Here is an 8373-nt window from a genome sequence, read left to right on the forward strand (position 1 = left end):
ATGAAGACATTTTTGAAAATACAGAGAAACAAAACAAAGATATTTTTGTTGATGTTTCACAAACGGCCAAACCGATGTCGTCAATCGATGTGGAAAATGTTCTCAGTGACACTGAGGATCTCCAGGAGAAGTTAATGGCTCTCTGAAAACCCCACAACACCTTCAGCATTACACAAGCACACTACATCCGCCTTTGGAGAGTTCTGTGGGGAATTTTTAAAGCGTGAATAATGTCGAACTCAAGAACGGTTATTCTCATGATTTGTCACAGATTAATGACATCACGCCGCTTTAACCCTGAGGTTTAGGTGTTCTCAATCTGAAAGCAAAACAAGACTGCTGTTTTGTCTGCGTTTGCAGGAACACAACCCCAAACAATGATGTGAGATATTACGTCTAATTCGTTAACGAATCTGGGCCTCGAGACTAACAGTGCACTCATGCATTTTATAAATATTTGGGTGATTGATTTCATTGGATGTCAGGTGTGAGTGTGTTTTGAATTAGCTTTGCACCTACCCAGAACATGGAAGCGCCGTCGAACAAAACGACTTCATGATATCCAAACACTTTGCGGTCAGTTAAACAGATTACTGGAAAAGAAAAAGAGTGAGACAGAAATAAGTTGTTCAGAGACCAGCGGGGTCATTAGTGTCTGGGTAAACCTATCTATCTGGAAAAAAACAACAATTTGAAATGTATATGTATGCAATGCAATTAAATCAATATACAGTCAAACCAAAATTTATTCAGACATTTCTCACATTATCTCAGTTTATTCGCTATAGTTTTTAAAATGGTAATAAAATATGAGAAGAACTCAGTTGATATTTGACTGGTTTTGTCCGTCCTTCTGTTAGACTGTCTCACACATGAATTATGTTGAATATCTGTCAGCTGTTAAATTTAACTACACAATTAGATAATACCAGTTTAGCTCAAACAATTACCAATTAATAATTGTTCAGTCTGTGGTGTAAAAAGGTGCATTAGTTATTAAAGAAAAAACACTTCAGCAAAACATGATCAGCTCAAAGTGTCCCAATCATTTTTGCTCCCAAATGTTTACTGGTAGTCGCTGTATGAAGACTTTTTGTGTATAATATGTCACAGTTTACTTTATTTTGCTATACTCACTTACATAAATAAACTATAGTGTCCTGCACACACTAGTGAAACAATATAAAAAAATTATATCTGGTGTCTGAATAATTTTTGGTTAGACTGTATGTAAAAGATAAATCAAAGATTTTACCCTTGGTATTGCATTTACTCCACTCTCTTTTGTGTCCGAGTCACCAAATGTTCCCATCATCATCATCATCATCATCATCTTCTTCTTCATCATCATCATCATCATCTTCATCATCATCATCATCATCAGCCCATCTTCTTTCTGTCTGGTTTTCCTTTGTTGCTTCTCGATGTTGTAAGTCACAGGATCATCATGGTTTGCCTTTCAACAACCATGAATAATCGCCTCACCAAAACAAAGCCTTTGCCGATAATTATTAATGCACGCACTTCTCTTTTAAAAAAACGTCTTTTGTTGGGTCGTCCATCAATGTGTTTTTGTTTTGGTACCAGCTAGTTTAGTTAATGTTGTCGGGCATCAAAGAGTCTCGGGGAGGCTTGTGGTATTTCGACACTTCCCATGGCTTTGGTGCAAACGCATTCCTGCATCCCAACACACCAAGAAACAAAAGGAGTGTGTGACCTCGGTGACCTCTGACCTACGGCGTGCTCATTCACATCATGAGCATCAATCAAGGACGTGTACGTCGCTACATTAGCGCTTTACGGGAATTACCCTGGAGGATTTCATTAAAACCGAATCGCTCACTTGCGCAACCTGGGAGAGTCGCAGTGAAGACAACAGAGCCGTGAGATTTTCCATGTTTCAGAAGTGTAAGTCATGCACAGTCGAGAACAATGTGACAATGATTAGACACAGCGATGGACCACCCAGAGCCCATCGCGAGCTGCGTGAGTCTTCAGCTTCTTCTTCTCAAACAGAGTCTGTAGCGTGTAACACTTAATAAGTCCTGAAATATGAGATTATTCCTTCATCCCAGTGTAAATGCACAGCTCTTTTCTTTAAGTCAACATGAAATGCTGTTCCTGACTCAATTTTGTTCTATAATCTGATATATTTCAGACTAAAAAAAAAAAAAAGTGGCTGTTTCATAACCGAAAGGAGTCAGGTGGATGGAGGGATTGTAAAGATGGATTTATGACGTCAAGCAAAGCAGAGGTGGAGCGAGTTATTGCATGTGATAAAAGATTATGAAAACAAACATTTGCTTTACAATAACATGACATCATGAATTGTGCACAATCAAACCAGGAACATGTTTTGAAATGCTGATGTCTTTGGTACACGCTGTGGTTTTTAAAGTGGTTTATGAATAAATTTGACTTGGCCACTTCTCATCCCTTTTAAATGTCAGGATAATGTTTAATGTTTTATGCCTTTGCATCTGTGGATGCAAAGGCATAAAAAATAAATATATAAATGAAGATAAAACAAAAAAGAATTAAATAAATAAATCAGTCAAAATAAATAAATAAAAAACAAATAAATAAAACACACACAATATATAAATAAATAAATGAAAGTAATAATAAAACATAAAATAAAAAAACAAATAAAAACACAAAAATACACAATGAAAACAAAACAAATAAATAAAATACACAAAACAAACAAAACATAAATAAATGAAACATAAATAAATCATAATATAAATAAAACCTATACAAATAAAGCATACCTAAATAAAACATTAAAATAATATATACTAAATACATTAATTAATAAAAAACATACATGCTTCCATACATACATACATACCAACATAAAATAATAATGTTGGAAAGTATGTTGGATGGATACATAGGACAGACAAGTTAAACCTCTGATCATAAGCAATATTGATGCCTTAGCAACTAAATAAAGGAATATGATTACCGAATGTCTTCTTCTGTCTGAGGAACTCCACTAAATTTAGTCCGATTTATAAATCTTGTTTTAAGGATATTAAGATATTTGTATTGGACACCAAGACAAATGCTGATGAAATAATGATTTTTTTCCACTGAAATGAGAACGTAAACTCTGAGGTCCTCATGAGTCCTTCATGAATCATCGATTATTCTTCTAAACTGAACCACAATTCTTTATCAATTCAGCTCCAGAATCACTGATTGAGTAAAACCATCTGTCGTCTCGATCGGAAGTCCAGCTTGTTTTTTCCTGTGAGTCTTTCAAGACGACGCAGAGGTTTCTGGTGTTTCTCGAATTCCCGGACAGTGATTGTTCATGTGGCGGACCGGCTCTGTCAGACCCAGATGATCATCGGGTTTCTTTCCATCATCAGTTTGGGTGCAGATTTTATTGTCTCAGAGACAAGGCGAGTTACTGTCACCGTGGCAGACTGTTCATGTTATGTCTACCAAAGGCGGGGAGTTTATTGACAGAAAATAACACAGATATTTTTTTTTAGCATTTCTACAATAATTGTTTGATATTCGATGACTTAAAAGCTGTATTTTTCTCTCTTTTTTTGTGACTTCATACAAATCTATATGGCCAAAAAGATTACACGCGCACACACACACACACACACACACACACACACACACACACACACACACACACACACACACACACACACACACACACACACACACACACACACACACACAGAACACACAGAACACACACACAGAACACACAGAACACACACACACACACACACACACACACGACAAATAAGTCAGTGAATCGCTTCACGAGTTTAGAATCGAATCATTAAAGCATCTGAACTGATTCACAGAAATGAATCAAACATACTGAAATGAATTTTTGAGAAATGCTATGAAAACATAATCTTCAGACTGTTGCAAAAACAAAAAGGTGTAGTCTTTAAGAAATTGAATGGCCAATTAAAAAGTGCATTCAAATTGATGAATATTCCCAATGTTGCTTAATTTTATATTAACTGCGAAATCATAACAAATATATTATAGTTTTTTTTCCGCAAGACCTGTCAACTAATGCTCTTAAAAATACATAAATAGTTGTATTATGCAATATTCTACATTTGATTAAATCCACAGTGAACAACATTAGGAAGTGTCTGGGAATGAGTGTGTTTTCTCAGGGCAGGGAAGGTCGAGGTGTAAACACTGCACGGGATAATTGCAGGCTAACATCTCATCTTTTCATAAACTCAGCACAAAAATGTTGATGTATTTAACATTGCTGCACCCAAAATTACAATTCCTGAACCTGAGAAAATGTCACTGCTTTTGGAGCACCACAGAGGCTTTGGCTGACCTTGGACCAGTCGGGACCACACACACACACGTCACCGTTGGGCAGTCCTCGGGAGGTCAACGCACACTGGTCACTTTCCCCACGCTGGGCATGACTAATTTAAGCAAACACACACACACAACCTCAGCATGACTCAGAACATATAGAACATACACTCTCTACGAAACAGACATTCACCAAAACAATAACATCCTGTATTAGCCTAATATAACTGAAAGTTATATATTAAAACAACACCAAAACACAAATTATAAATTTCCGGATCATAAGCGGAATAATGAGGATATGCGCTTCCCTTTTAAAAACATGTACTATATGCAGGATTTGGCATGGCAGCTGGTTCCCAAAGAGCGCTTATTTTATTATCATTAAAAAGCGGTTATACAACTTCATCGAGATCTCACAAAGGTCCATTATAATCAGTGAAGCTGATGCACAGTGAATGTCTTATTTACATACTTGCTTATTATAACAAGATAAACTCAGAATCCACACAATACATCCAGCCAAAATATTCCTTTATTATGGAGAAAACTGATCCTGGACTAGCCTTTATTGACTGCTTTTCACTCTAAAAGCAATAATGAGCATATGGAAGCTTGTTTCCACCACGGTATAAAAAAATTAAAAGATAATTGCGACTTTTTGTCTCACAATTCTGAAATTTTCTCACAATTCTGACTTTATAACACACAATTGCGATACAAATTTATGGTTAAATTCTAGGGGTGTAACGATACATGTATTGAACCTATCGAGGCTTTCGAGTTCGGTACGCATTACAAACCGAACGATTTGTTGGACCATTTTTCCTGCTGACTAAAAGAATGTTGCGCAATATCAAATGGCAAACGCAATGAAAGCGGATCGAAACTGCGCTACTCATTATTTTGTGCTTCATGGACCGTTTATCAGTTCGGACCAATGCATGCTTTCAAGTACATCACACATCTTTTTCCAGCACTTCAAAACTCAAATATTATCATATTTAAATGTTATTTTTAATGTGATGACCAAAACATTATTTGTTCATCCTTCAAAGATCACCCACATTTATAAAACTAAAAGTTTCAAGATTTAGGAAAACTCACACTTTTTAAAAATATTTTTTCTTTAAATAAATAGGAAATTTCGCTTGGCATTTCTTTCTTTTTGCTGTATCGAAAATGTACCGAACCGTGACACCACTGTATCGTTTCGAACTGAAATGCGAGTTTTATGAACTGTTACACGATTAAATTGCCCATTGTTGGCACAGGTTTGGTATTGAACTATTGGACTTTATTGATTTGAGGTTATTATGTAAACAGACAAATAAACACATCGCCTAAAGTGTTGGACCTCCAATATAATGTGAGATTTTGGCTTCCAAACGAATCCCATTTTAAGAGTGAGTGGATTTATTCAATTACACTTAATAGTCGTGCACCAAGACGATGCATTTGAGGCTGTTTTTTTGACTAACATGACTGTGTGTGGCATCATTTATTGGAGTGGCTGGTTGAAGCCCATTGTGGATTCTGAGAAAACGATGCTTTTGGTTGGCGGGAGAAGTGGTTCAGGCAACTCAAGGATGTTGAATGGGGTTTGAGATTACTCAGAAGCCACGGCGGGCTCCATCCCCACAGGAAGAGCTGCAGTAAAGCCAAAAACACGGGGCTTTGGTTTATAGATATGACTAAAAAAAGTCTGAAGGTTGGTTTAAAAAAGACTTAAAAATAGCTTTTTGTGGATTGAGTGGAATAAATAGCTTTTTCTATCTCACCTATTCAGTATAAAATACAAGATCGCCATTGTATTGACTTGCAAAACTAACTTTTTGTGTATCGATTGGAATCAATCCATTGTTTTCCTTCACCTATTCAGTATAAAGTCTATGATCGCCATCATATTGGCCTGCAAAACAGACTTTTTGAGGACTGAGTGGAATAAATTGATTATTTCACTCACCTATTCAGTAAAAAGTCCAAGATCCCCGTTATTATTGGCCTGCAAAACAGATAAAACGGACTAATTGTTGATCAACTGGAATAAATCAATTGTTTTCTCTCACCTATTCAGTATAAAGTCCAAGATCGCCATCGCATTGGCCTGCAAAACAAACAAAACAGACTTTTTGAGGGTCAAGTAGAATAAATCAATTGTTTTCTTTTACCTAATCAGTATAAAGACCCAGATCCCCATTGTATTGGCCTTCAAATCACAAAACTGACAAATTGTTGATCAACTGGAATAAATCAATTGTTTTCTTTCACCTATTCAGTACAAATTCAAAGATCGCCATCATACTGACCTGGAAAACACACAAAACTGATTACTTGTTGATTGACTGGAATAAATTGATTGTTTTCTCTAACCTATTGAGTATAAAAGTCCAAGATCACCATCATATTGGACAGCAAAACAGACTAAACAGACTTTTTGAGGATCAAGTAGAATAAATCAATTCTTTTCTCTCACATATTCAGTATAAAGTCCAGGATCGCCATCAAATTGGCCAGAAAAACAGACTTTTTGTGGAAAAAGTGGAATAAATTTATTGTTTTCTCTCACCTATTCAGTATAAAGTCCAAGATGGCCATCGTATTGGCCTGCAACACTGATATGACATTATTTTGTGCATCTTTAATTTTATTTTTCTATAATACTAAAACTAGCCACAACACAGGACTGGAAGTGTGTATGTGTGTTTAAGCAATTGACCCTGGCGTCCGGGGTTTCTGTTTACTGAAACATGAGTTTCTCTGGTAGTTCCTGTCGGAATAAATTCGTTCTGGTTCAAGAACCTGTCACCACGAGAGCTAACGCTAATATGCTAATAGCAGTTGTGCTCGAGTTTCTTTTGACCTGGTGAAAAAACGTTGATGTTTACATTGACATTCGGAGATAACAAAAATATACACGTCCATTAACGTGTTGTCCTACCGTGGTTACCCTTGAACGTTGGTGCGTAACGGCTATGGGAAATGTCATTAGGAAGCCGTTACTCGGCACTCTTGCAGGGAAAATTTATGAGGTGTTAAGTACAGCGCTTACACGAGGGGCAGGAGGGCTCCACTTCACGACTCCCTGAATCTCTCAACAAAAGAGGGAAAAACAAGAGATGTCTTCAGGAATATGTGGCTTTTTTTCCAGGGTCTCTGCCAGCACCAGTTTAGATCTTCCCGTCCTGTTAATGACACATTTAAATTAGCTGTGGTCGGGTTTTCTTCACATTCATCGAGATTCTTCTTTTCACCTCGGCCTGGTCGGGCTCAGGAGAACCACATGCCAGGGTCACTCCTCTCCTCTCCCACCCAGCCAAACCAGACCCATAATTTTGCTTTTGTTTCAGATGCGGCCCCAGTTATGAAGGGAGCAAGCAGTCTGGAAAGGTCAAGAGGGATGAATACTACTAAAAAGAAAAGGATTTGGAGAAGAAAGTGAACAGTATTCCATTCAGAATATAACTAGCACACACACTGGGTATTCAGTATTAAAATTAGCTTATTACTAATCAACACTTGTCAACGTTTAGCTTTGGCCACATTCGTGGACATATCTTGTCCGCTTTTTGTGCCTGTGCTTGTAACTATGCGTTCTCAGATTGAGTTTTGCCTTAGAATTTGGCCAAAACAAGGCATCTTAGCAGAGGGTGGATGGATGGATGGATGGAAAGAACGATAGAGAGATAGAGGGATAGATAGATAGATAGATAGATAGATAGATAGATAGATAGATAGATAGATAGATAGATAGATAGATAGATAGATAGATAGATAGACAGACAGATGAATAGATAGATAGATAGATAGATAGATAGATAGATAGATAGATAGATAGATAGATAGATAGATAGATAGATAGATAGATAGATATAAAGACAGACAGACAGATAGATGGATAAACAGACAGACAGATAGATAGACAGATAGATAGACAGACAGATGATAGATAGACAGACAGATAGACAGATAGATAGACAAACAGGTAGATAAATAGACAGATAGATAGATAGATAGATAGACAGACAGACAGATGATAGATAGACA

General features: G+C 36.7%; 1 long non-coding RNA gene across 3 annotated transcripts in view; it reads right to left on the reverse strand.

Moving 5' to 3' along the window:
- Window positions 1-3994: 3994 nt before the first annotated feature.
- The window catches only part of LOC143719396 (uncharacterized), a 27296-nt gene continuing 22917 nt past the window's right edge, over window positions 3995-8373 (reverse strand). For 2 of the 3 annotated variants that reach the window (XR_013196493.1, XR_013196492.1), the window contains exon 4: window positions 5377-7511. This is a non-coding gene — a long non-coding RNA (uncharacterized LOC143719396). Of the gene's footprint in view, window positions 4437-5376; window positions 7512-8373 lie in introns of those variants that run through there. The other variant, XR_013196491.1, reaches the window with a different exon arrangement.

Source organism: Siphateles boraxobius, unplaced genomic scaffold (genome assembly GCF_051911475.1).
Source record: "Siphateles boraxobius isolate OS27281-9 unplaced genomic scaffold, OSU_SipBor_1 62, whole genome shotgun sequence".
Lineage (NCBI taxonomy): Eukaryota > Metazoa > Chordata > Actinopteri > Cypriniformes > Leuciscidae > Siphateles > Siphateles boraxobius.